The 10,766-nt window shown below is 34.6% G+C and overlaps 1 non-coding gene across 1 annotated transcript; it reads left to right on the top strand.

Moving 5' to 3' along the window:
• The first annotated feature begins 2,460 nt into the window (after nt 1-2,460).
• LOC111472504 lies at nt 2,461-2,566 on the top strand. The gene has a single exon (XR_002715435.1). It is a non-coding gene; the product is annotated as a Plant small nucleolar RNA R71 (small nucleolar RNA).
• The last annotated feature ends 8,200 nt before the right edge of the window (nt 2,567-10,766 follow it).

The raw sequence follows: 10,766 nt of genomic DNA, 5'->3' as shown, positions 1-10,766 counted from the left end.
CTAGAAAGAATAACATCTAACAATTGTCAATAGGCTGATGTGAGGAGCAATCCTGAAAAAAACACAGAGAAGTACTTGAAGTTGATGTTTTGACCTCTATCAACGATCAATTAGCTTTTGTTACTGCTATTCTAAAAAATCTAGCATTGGTACAAGGCTCAATGACTAATGTACCATTCCAGATTGTTGCTACAATGAGTCAAACAACAACTAAATCTTGTGTATATTATGAAGAAGAACACACTTTTGATCAATGTCCGAGTAATCCGATTTCATTTTTTTTTTTTTTTTTTTTTGGGTATCAAGTTAGTTAAGGAACCAAGAAAAATAATCCATTCTCAAATACTTACAACGCATGGTAGAGAAACCATCCAAACTTCTCATGGAAGAGACAAACCTCATACAATCATCAACTATCACCTATAGCAAATTACCCTCACGATTTTGGATTACAAAATCAAATGGCATATGGTCCTCAACAAGGCAACAACCAAGGGAAAGGAACTAACCAAGCTCAACACATACCGGGAACATCGCTTTAAGGTCTAATAAAGGAATATATGGCAAAAAAAGATGTAATGATATAGAGTCAACAAGCATCCTTGCAAAATTTGAAAGTTCAAGTACTTTAATTAGCAAATGAGTTACGAAATAGACCTCTTTGGAAAGTATTAGCCGATACCGAAATGCCAAAAAGAGAGGAAAATGAGCAATGTCAAGAAATAGAATTGAACAGTAAGAAATACTCAACAAGGTAGGTGAAATTAAGAAAATATGCAATATTCATTCCCATAGACAGCTTAATACATTAGAGAAAGTTGAAAAGTGCTAAATAGAAGACGCACAACAAAAATTATGCACAAATAATGCAGTCTTCTAAAACGCAAACAACAATCAGCAATGAAAAATAGGACATAACACACATACTAAAACCTCATTTTCTACACAGAAAGGAGCAAGGCCACTTTAAGAAGTTCATTGATATATTTTTGGAAATTCATATAAACATACCATTAGTGAAAGCTGTGAAACAAATGACAAATTATGTCAAATTCTTGAAGCATATTCTCACTAATCGAAGAAAATTTTAAGAATTCAAGGTGTTAACGTTGAATGAAGAGTGTAGTGCAATAATGAAAAATAAGATCCACTACACTATACATTTAGTGGGATCTCGTGTTTCAATATTGCACTACACTCTTTATTTAATGTCACCACCTTGAATTCTTCAAACTTTCTTCTATTGGTGAGCACATCCTTCAAGATTTTTACATAATTTGGCATTTGCTTCAAAGCATCCACTAATGGTATGTTTATATGAATTTCCTTCCGAATATCTATAAACATATCAAATTGGACTTCCTCTTTCTTTCTTTTTATTATTTGTTGAAAATTTGGTGTTGGTGGGCATGTTTTGTTTTCTTGTCCATTGCTGACTACTGTTTGCTTTTTAGGAGACTACACTGGTTCTGCATAATTTTTGTTGTGCTCTTTCTATACTGCAGTTTCTGCATAACTTTTATTATACTCTTTCTATACAACAACTTCTTGAGAGTGACTATCAGCGTGTTTTTTAATTTTTTATCACCTACTTAGTATTTCTTTCCCACTTCTCAACTCTATTGCTTGGCATTGCTCTTTTCCTTCTCTTTTTGGTGTTTCGACATCTGTTGGCAGCTTTCCAAGAGGTCTATTTCGTAACTCAGTTGTTAATTGACCTACTTGAATTTCTAAATTTTGCAATAATGCTTGTTGACTTTTGTATCGCAACATCACTTTTGGCCATATATTATTTTATTAGGCTCTCAAGAGATGTTCTTAGTGCGTGTTAAGCTTGACTAGTTCCTTTCCTTTGGGTGGTGGTTTGTTGAGGATCATATACCAATTGATTTTGTAATCCAAAAAACCGGGAGGGTAATTTGCTTTAGGTAGCATTTGTTGGTTTTATAAGTATTGTCCCTTCCATTAGAAATTTGGATGGTTTCTCCACACCGGATTATAAGTATTTGAGAATGGATTATTTTTCAGGTTACCTTGACTAGCTTGATTTGGCACATAAAAATTTTAGGCCAGATTTCTTGGATATTGATCAAAAAGTGTGTTTGTCTCCACAATATATACAAGATTCAGGTGTTATTTAGGTCATTACTACAGTAGCTTGGACTGGTGCTTTGGTCACTAAGCCTTGTCACAACGCTATATTTTGTAGGATATTATTCATCGAAGCTAATTGAGCATTGATAAAAGACAACCTCAACTTCAAGTACTCCTCGAATCTTCTTCCCTAGATTGCTCCTAACATCAGCCCATTGACAATTATTGGATTTATTCTTTCTAAGATCTCATATGCTTCATTGTATGTCTTTGTATAAAATAGCTCAATTGGCAGAACCATCCACCACTTGTTTAGGAGCAATATTCAATCCATGGTAGAAAGTCTCCATTTGTATAAAATGAGGTAATCCATGGTGAGGACACTTTCTAAGTATTTCCTTGAATCTTTCCCAAGCTTCACTTAATATCTCATCTTCCAATGTTTGAAAAGCAACAATCTCATTTCTGAACCATGCGTTTCTAGTGGTGGAAAAATATTTGATCAAAACTTTTTCTACTAGACTATTCCAAGAGTCAATTGTTCCCGATGCTAAAGTATTCAACCATGACTTAAAACCATCCCTTAAAGAATAAGAAAATAAACTAAATCTAATCACATTTTGGTTGACTCCTTGGAATCTAAATGAGTCACTAACTCTAAAAAAAATGACTTTAGATGTAGGTGTGGATCTTTAGACGGTAGTCCATGAAATTTTCCAATGGTTTGTAACATTTGAAACATCAGGAAATTTAGCTCAAAAGTGGTTGCCTGCGTCTAATAATGCATGGGTCTCTTCTAAAATTAGGTGTGTGTATGCTGAGATTACTCTTTTTCTAGGTGTGTGTATGCTGAGATTACTCTTTTTCTGTCATCTACTCAGTATAGTCTCACTAGCAATTCTCTTTTGATTAGCCATCTCTATTGAATTTTCAAATTACCAATTCAGTTGAGCTCCAAATTATGTATGTGGTATGTTCTCTTCTACCATTTTCATTTGCTCCCTCAACCTTAGCCTTAAGGTCCTCTCTATTTTGGGATTCAAAATAAATTCCAAATCCATAGGTGGGTTCATATGAATTCTGCAGTAGTAAATTAAATTCTGCCGCAGTAGAAAATTAAGCTTATTATGGCTTCTTTTTGGCTTCAACTCACGAAAATCTACAAGTAAAATAACAAGATTAGGTTTTCTGTTAAGAGATAGAAATAGAAAATAGAATTGGAAAAGTGTATGATCTTCATTCAGTTTACCACGTTTAAATAGATATAAACTATTAACTAATACCTGAAAATAGAAAAAAAAATAATATATCTAACTAAATCTTGTAAATAAATAAAATATACGATTAATCAAATTTATACTAACAACTCCCTAAATATCTCAGATATATTCTAACTAATATATCTCCAAAATATCCTCTTAATACTCCCCCTCAAGTTGGAGAGTGTATGTCGATCACACCCAACTTGTTCTTCAAAAGATCAAATTGCTGTCTTCCCAGAGCTTTAGTAAAAACATCAGCCAATTGCATTTTGGTCGAAATATAACACGGTTTGATGATTTCAGCTTGTAACTTTTCTCGAACTATATGACAATCTATTTCAATGTGTTTCGTACGTTCGTGAAAAACTGGATTGGCTGCTATATGTAATGCTGCTTGATTATCACAATATAATAATGCTGGTTCGGACAGTGGAACATTCAAGTCTTGAAGAATGTATCTTAACCAAGTTAACTCTAAACAAGTATTTGTCATAGCTCGATACTCGGCTTCTGCTGATGATCTGGACACATTAGTCTGCTTTTTAGACTTCCAAGAAATAATTGAATTTCCAAGGAAAATGCAGAACCCAGAAATAGACCGTCTGGAAGTTCGACAACCACCCCAGTCAGAATCGCAATATGCTTGTAATCTTAAATTGTTTTCAGATGGCAGTAGGAGTCCTTGACCAGGAGTGCCTTTGATGTACCTCAGAACTCGAAGAGCTGCCTCCCAATGTGGTTTTCTTGGTTCATGCATAAATTGGCTAAGCATACGAACTGAATAAGCTATGTCAGGCCTAGTGACAGTCAAATATATTAATCTGCCAATCAACCATCTGTATTTACTTGGATCGTTCAATTTCTCTCCTTCAGTTAAAGAAAGTTTCAGATTTTGCTCCATAGGAAATTTGTCTGGACGTGCTCGTGTAAGGCCTGTGTCTTGAAGGATGCCTAGAGCATACTTCCTTTGAGACATAAAAATTCCTTTTCTAGACCGAGAAAATTCAATGCCTAGAAAATATTTCAAATTTCCTAAATCTTTGATAAGAAATTTCTAGAGTAAACTAGTCTTGAGATATTGCATTTCTTTGAGATCATTGCCTGTCAACAAAATATCATCAACAAAGATTAGAACTGCAGTGAAAGAAGTACTTTTACTCTTGGTAAACAAAGAGTAGTCTTCTTTGGACTGAGTGTAGCCTGCATTTTGTATAGTTGTAGAAAATATGGATAACCAATTGCGAGAAGCCTGTTTTAATCCATAAAGAGATTTATGGAGCCGACATACTGCATTCTCCCCCTGTCGGCGAAGACCTGGTGGTAAAGACATATAAACTTCCTCGTCTAGATTACCATGGAGAAAGGCATTTTGAACATCCAACTGATGCGTGAACCATTTTCGAGCAGCAGCAACAGTGAGTAAGCAACGAAGTGTAGTAAGTTTTGCTGTAGGGGAAAATGTTTCTGTGTAATCAATACCTTTAACCTGAGTGTATCCCTTTGCTACAAGTCGAGTTTTATAACGTTCAACAGAACCATCAGAGTTGTATTTAATTTTGTACACTCAGCGACAACCAATAGCTTTATGACCAGGTGGTAGAGGAACGAGAGACCATGTATGATTACGTTCCAAAGCTGCAATTTCATCATTCATAGTCTGCTGCCATAAAGAGTCGCCAACTGCCTCGTCATAGGTTTTAGGTTCTGTCTGGGATGTAATAAGAGCTAGAAAAGCACGTTGAGTAGGAGAAAAACGAGAGAATGAAAGGTAATGATGAAGGGGATACCTGGTGCCAGTGCCGGGACTTGAGCTAGAGGTTAAATGATTGGCTCCAGAAGACATCTCATAATCCTTATGCCAAGCTGAAGGCTATTTAGTGCGAGTAGAACGTCGGAGTGGAGCTGATGTATCAGGCGGGATAGGATTGGAATCAGTGGGCAAATCTGGAGAAGGTGGAGGAGACGACGAAGTAGTAGGTGAAGGGATAGGAGGTGAAGGAGAAATGGAAGGTGGAGGATGGATGCTTAAGTAGGATGGATCATGAAGTGGAACAACAGGAGTCAAAGGAGCTAATGTCGAAGTTTGTGAAGCTGATGAAAAAGGAAAATCATCTTCACAAAATTGAACATCACGGCTGATAAAGAATTTGTGAGATTGCATGTCATACAATTTGTAACCTTTATGACCACAAGGATATCCTACGAAAACACAAGGAATTGCCCGAGGTTCAAATTTTTGCTTATGATGTATTATAGTTGCATAACATTTACAACCAAAAACTTTAAGATGATGAAATGTAGGTGATCGTTTGTAGAGTGCTTCAAAGGGTGTCTTGTTAGATAACATTGGTGATGGCGTTCTATTTATAAGATAAACAGCCGTTAAAACGCACTCTCCCCAAAAATTAAGTGGAACCTGTGACTGAAAAAGAAGAGACCTAGCTACATTTAGGATATGGCGATGCTTACGTTCTACGACTCCATTTTGTTGTGGAGTATAGACACAAGTGCGCTGAAATTCAATACCACAAGAAGTAAAGAATGGTGCAAAGATAGGAACTCAGTCCCATTGTCTGATCGAACTATCTTGATAGTAGTATGAAATTGAGTTTGAACAAATTTAACAAAGTTCAATAACAAATGATGTACTTCTGACTTATGTTGCATTAGAAAAACCCAAGTACATCGAGTAAAATCATCAACAATAGTGAGAAAAAAACGCAAACCAGAATGGGTAGGAATTTTATGTGGTCCCCAAACATCACAATGTATCAGATCAAAGGAAGAATGGATTGTTATTGAACTTCTTGGGAAAGACAACCTAGTTTGTTTTGCTAACGGGCAGATACTACAATTATGAGAATAACTCGCATTTAAGATGGAATTGATCAGCTAGAAATTTAAAACGAGAAAAAGAAGGATGACCTAGACGTAAATGCCACAAATCAGATGACTGAGATACTTGATGAGCTGAAGATTTGATTGGAGATGAAGAAATATGATAGAGACCTCCAAATTGTTTACCCGAGCCAATCATCTTCCCCGTAGCCAAGTCCTGCATAACACAAGAATCAGGATAGAAGGTGACATAACATTTCAAGTTATTGGTAAGTTTGCTGATCGACATTAGGTTTAAATTGAATGAAGGCACACATAAAACGTTGTTTAACTTAAGGTTAGGGCTAAGGAAAATATTGCCAGTATGTGACACACGTGCTGTCTCTCCATTAGGCAAATTTATTGTAGACATGATGGCAGCCTTTGGATCAGTCATAACAGAAGATTTTGATACTATATGATCCGTAGCTCCACTATCGAGAATCCATGAATTAGAACTCGCAGAGTTAACAAATAATGTAGATATGAGAAACAAACCTACAACATTGATGTGATTGTCTGAATTACCAGAAGGGTTTTGATTGATTGCAGATAAGGCTTGTGCTATCTGTCGTAATTGCTCAGAAGAAAAATTTGGAATGGAATTAGGTGACTGTTCTTCTGTATTCAACTATGAAACATCGGCCATATTTGCAGATGATCGGTATCCACGATGATTGTGTTGATTGACTTGTCTTGTCCTTGTAGAATTATTTTTCTGTCGACACCGATCTTCTGTATGTCCCCTTCTATCACAAAACTTACAATGAAACTTAAGAATTCGACACTCATTGATTGTATGACAACTTTTATTGCAGTGTTCACATGATTTGTCCTTGGCGAATTTTGAATATGTTGTTTTCTTCTGCACTGCTGATGCAATCGAGAAATTCTCAGTAGGTTCAGAAGTTACCTGTCGCTGCATCTCTTATTGTACAAGTAATGAATAAGCTTGCCTCACATTAGGTAATGGAGACATCATCAATATGTTAGATCTCACCGTTTTATAAGACTCGTTGAGCCCCATGAGCAATTGCATCAATTTGTCTTCTTCGCGTTGATCAATATGTATTTGACGTTGATTACACGTAAATGGTGTGCGGTACGCTTCCAGTTCATCCCAGAGTGCTTTGAGCTTGGTGAAATATGTTGGCAGTGCCATGGTTCCTTGTGACATCGTTGCTATCGAGTTTTGTATTTGAAAAATTGCTGGAGCATTCTTTTGTGAGAATTGATCGCGAAGATCAACCCACACTTGATGAGCTGTCTTGGCGTGAATAATGCTTTTAGCGATATCTGCTTCAACAGAATGAGTTAACCAAGATATTATCATACTGTTGCACTAATTCCAGAGTTCGAATTCGGTTGAATTTGCATCTTGGGGCGGTTCCTCAATTGTGCCATCAATGAAGCCAATTTTCTTCTTGGCAATAAGAGCATGCATAACTGATTTACTCCAAGATTGGTAATTTGCTCCATTTAATTTGATTGGAACAAGTGGATATCCTGGCTGATCAGAGTGATGCATATAGTAAGGATGTGTTAAAACAACATCCAAAATTTTAAAGCTGGATTTGGCTGATTCCGCCATAAAAGAAATTTTGATATTTAAGAACACCACGACCGTTGCTCTGATACCATGTTAAGAGATAGAAATAGAAAATAGAATTGGAAAAGTGTATGATCTTCATTCAGTTTACCACGTTTAAATAGATACAAACTATTAACTAATACCTGAAAATAGAAAAAAAATAATATATCTAACTAAATCTTGTAAATAAATAAAATATACGATTAATCAAATTTATACTAACAACTCCTTAAATATCTCAGATATATTCTAACTAATATATCTCCAAAATATCCTCTTAATATTTTCCTGTAACGACGCCAAAAACTTGATCGCTTGTGGGTGTATATAATAAGATGATGTAAAATTCACAAGAATAAGTGCAAGTATACACTATAACAAGTAGCAAGTAATAAGTAAATCGTTACGTCTCATGTTACTTTTCATAATTATTTATCATCATTAAGGTCATGAGATAAAAACGGGTTGTGGGAACACAATGTTATGTACAACGAAGGTAATTTGTTTGAAGATCCATCAGTGCTAAATCATTTTACACCAAATGCTTAAATGTTTCTTTGAGATTTGCTAAAGATTAGAAGAAAAAAAAACTAATAGCATACGTAACAAGAAACCAGGAAAGAAAAAGAAAGGAAAGACAGAAATAAAATTTTTGCTTAAGAACTGCCGTCAAAGTAGCAGATTGCTGAAAAGAAAGATAAGTAAAAAATTCTCTATCTACCCACCTATTCCAATTTGATTTGAACTACTTAGAAACACTTGCACCCATGTACTACTTAGTTATTTTATTGTCTATCCATGAAGTCATGGTTATTTTCTTTAGGCATGTGTCATGATAGTTCTTTTGCCTGAACCAATTAGGCGTATAGATCAAGCACGGGACTCATTATGTATAGCCATTGTTATTTTGAGCAAGAGTTAGTAGACATGGGCATACTACCTAAGGTAAATTTCTTGAGAGAAAAAATTAGTGATATGAGAGGTGTGTTTACTTAATAGATATAACAAAAAAAAAAAAAAAAAAAATTAAAACACAAATGGAAAGGAGTCTTCATCCAAGGTGACGATCCAATCTATTATAATCCATCTTTGTCAGAAAAAATTTCCATTATTCACCAACCTTAAACCATTTTCCCAACAAAGACAATAATCAAGAACTTCCACACCTCAAGCTACTTTAAAGAATTATTCCACACCCACACCAATGCTTATTGAGGACAATGACTAGTTTAAGTGTGGATCTATTAAAACAATTCTATCACCCCATACAAAATAATAGAAAAAAAGAATATATACAAATCCCAGGCCATTCTTCTTCATCCTAAAGTTTGAACTCTCAATGCTATGAAAAAAAGAAAACAAACAAATTACCCCAATTGCTCGTTGTGAGACAATTTGCATTACCAATAGAGGTGTCTGAATCGAAGGTAATGGGAATGTAAAAAAAGAGAGAAAGAGAGAGAGTTATCCTTATTATTCACGTGAGTTGCATCACAAATTTGGTTATACTGAAAACTTTAGAATACCAGCAAGAGAGGTGAGCTCATAGAGAATGAGTGTTAACCTATATAGTTATTCTTAAAGACTTGGGTGATTTGCACCACAAATGGAGGCTCCCAGAGAATAGAGGATGACATGAAGGATTCTGGAGAGAAAAAAATGTTATAACAAGAGAGAGTTAATGAAATAAATTATGATGTCAAGTCACAAAATCAAACGTAAAGGGAATGACAGTCATCCTAGAAGTATTTTGAGTAAACACTATGGAAGTGTTGAATGTATTATTTTTCTTATTGAACTTGTAAGTGCAGGGTGAAATGTGGGGGACAAACTGAGTGGAAGAAGAAGAATCTTAATCCAGTAGTTGTTGACATCACAAAAAAGAAAACCAAGAAGGATAGATTAAGGTAAAGAGGTCAACGATGGAGCTCAAAGGAAGGAAACTTCCATCGAAGGATAACTTTCTAATCTTCTACTTTCTTTTCTTATTCTATCAATTTTTTATGATTAAGATGTGGACTCCTTTGTCTAATTCAGTATGTATGGAGAGCTAAACCTTATAGGGAAAGCGAGAGAGTTTTATGTAGTTTAAGTGCGTTGATGGGATGGGGTGTTTTAAGTTTTTTTTTTATTACTTTAGTTCTATTGCAAGGATACTCCAAGAAAAAAGAAAGGTTAGGAATAATTATTCTCCAAGAATGTTTTTAATAGAAATTACAAAACAATTATGGAAGTAATTACCATGCATGACATTTGAAAGTGGGCTTGGAAGTATATTAAAAGGAACTAAAGTCACAAAAATTGCTAAAAACAAAGGACCAAGACAATGCCAAGGCACAAAAATTGCTAAGAATAAAGAACCAGGACTCCGAAACCAAAGAAACCCCTAACTTCCCACGGTAAACTATATTCATGATTCAAACTATGATTAAGATTAAAATCAAATCATATATGATTAACTTGTAAAATATTAATCTTCTCGTCCTTTCCTCCAAAGTCTACAAAGTAGATTTAGGTTTAAAGCAATGCATAAGTGGCACTTTGTGTAGTGACTTTTTTTTTCGTTTAAAAATAAAGTCATTATAACATGCATGAAATGCTTAATATGTACAAAAACAAAAAATTCTTTAAAATAATATAATAAAATGTTGCCATGGACTAAAAGGTTCATAAAATTTATTTAAACAAACAATTGATTTCGTGGTAGATATTGGAATTTATGCCCTAAAGCCTCGTAATTAATTATTTAATTTTTAATAATAATTTTGATTAATTTAATTTAATTTAATATTATCTATGGTATGAAAAATCAAATGTTATTAATGTAATCCTGAACAATATATGGTTTACATACAAGAGGATAATGTTCAAGTAATAACCTAAAGGGTCTATAGTATAAGGATAAAGTTGGGTGCCTTATCCTAGTAACACTATTGATATGA

The sequence above is a fragment of the Cucurbita maxima genome, unplaced genomic scaffold (assembly GCF_002738345.1).
Source record: "Cucurbita maxima cultivar Rimu unplaced genomic scaffold, Cmax_1.0 Cma_Scf00075, whole genome shotgun sequence".
NCBI classification, from domain to species: Eukaryota; Viridiplantae; Streptophyta; class Magnoliopsida; order Cucurbitales; family Cucurbitaceae; genus Cucurbita; species Cucurbita maxima.
This window is presented reverse-complemented; position numbering and strand designations above follow the sequence as displayed.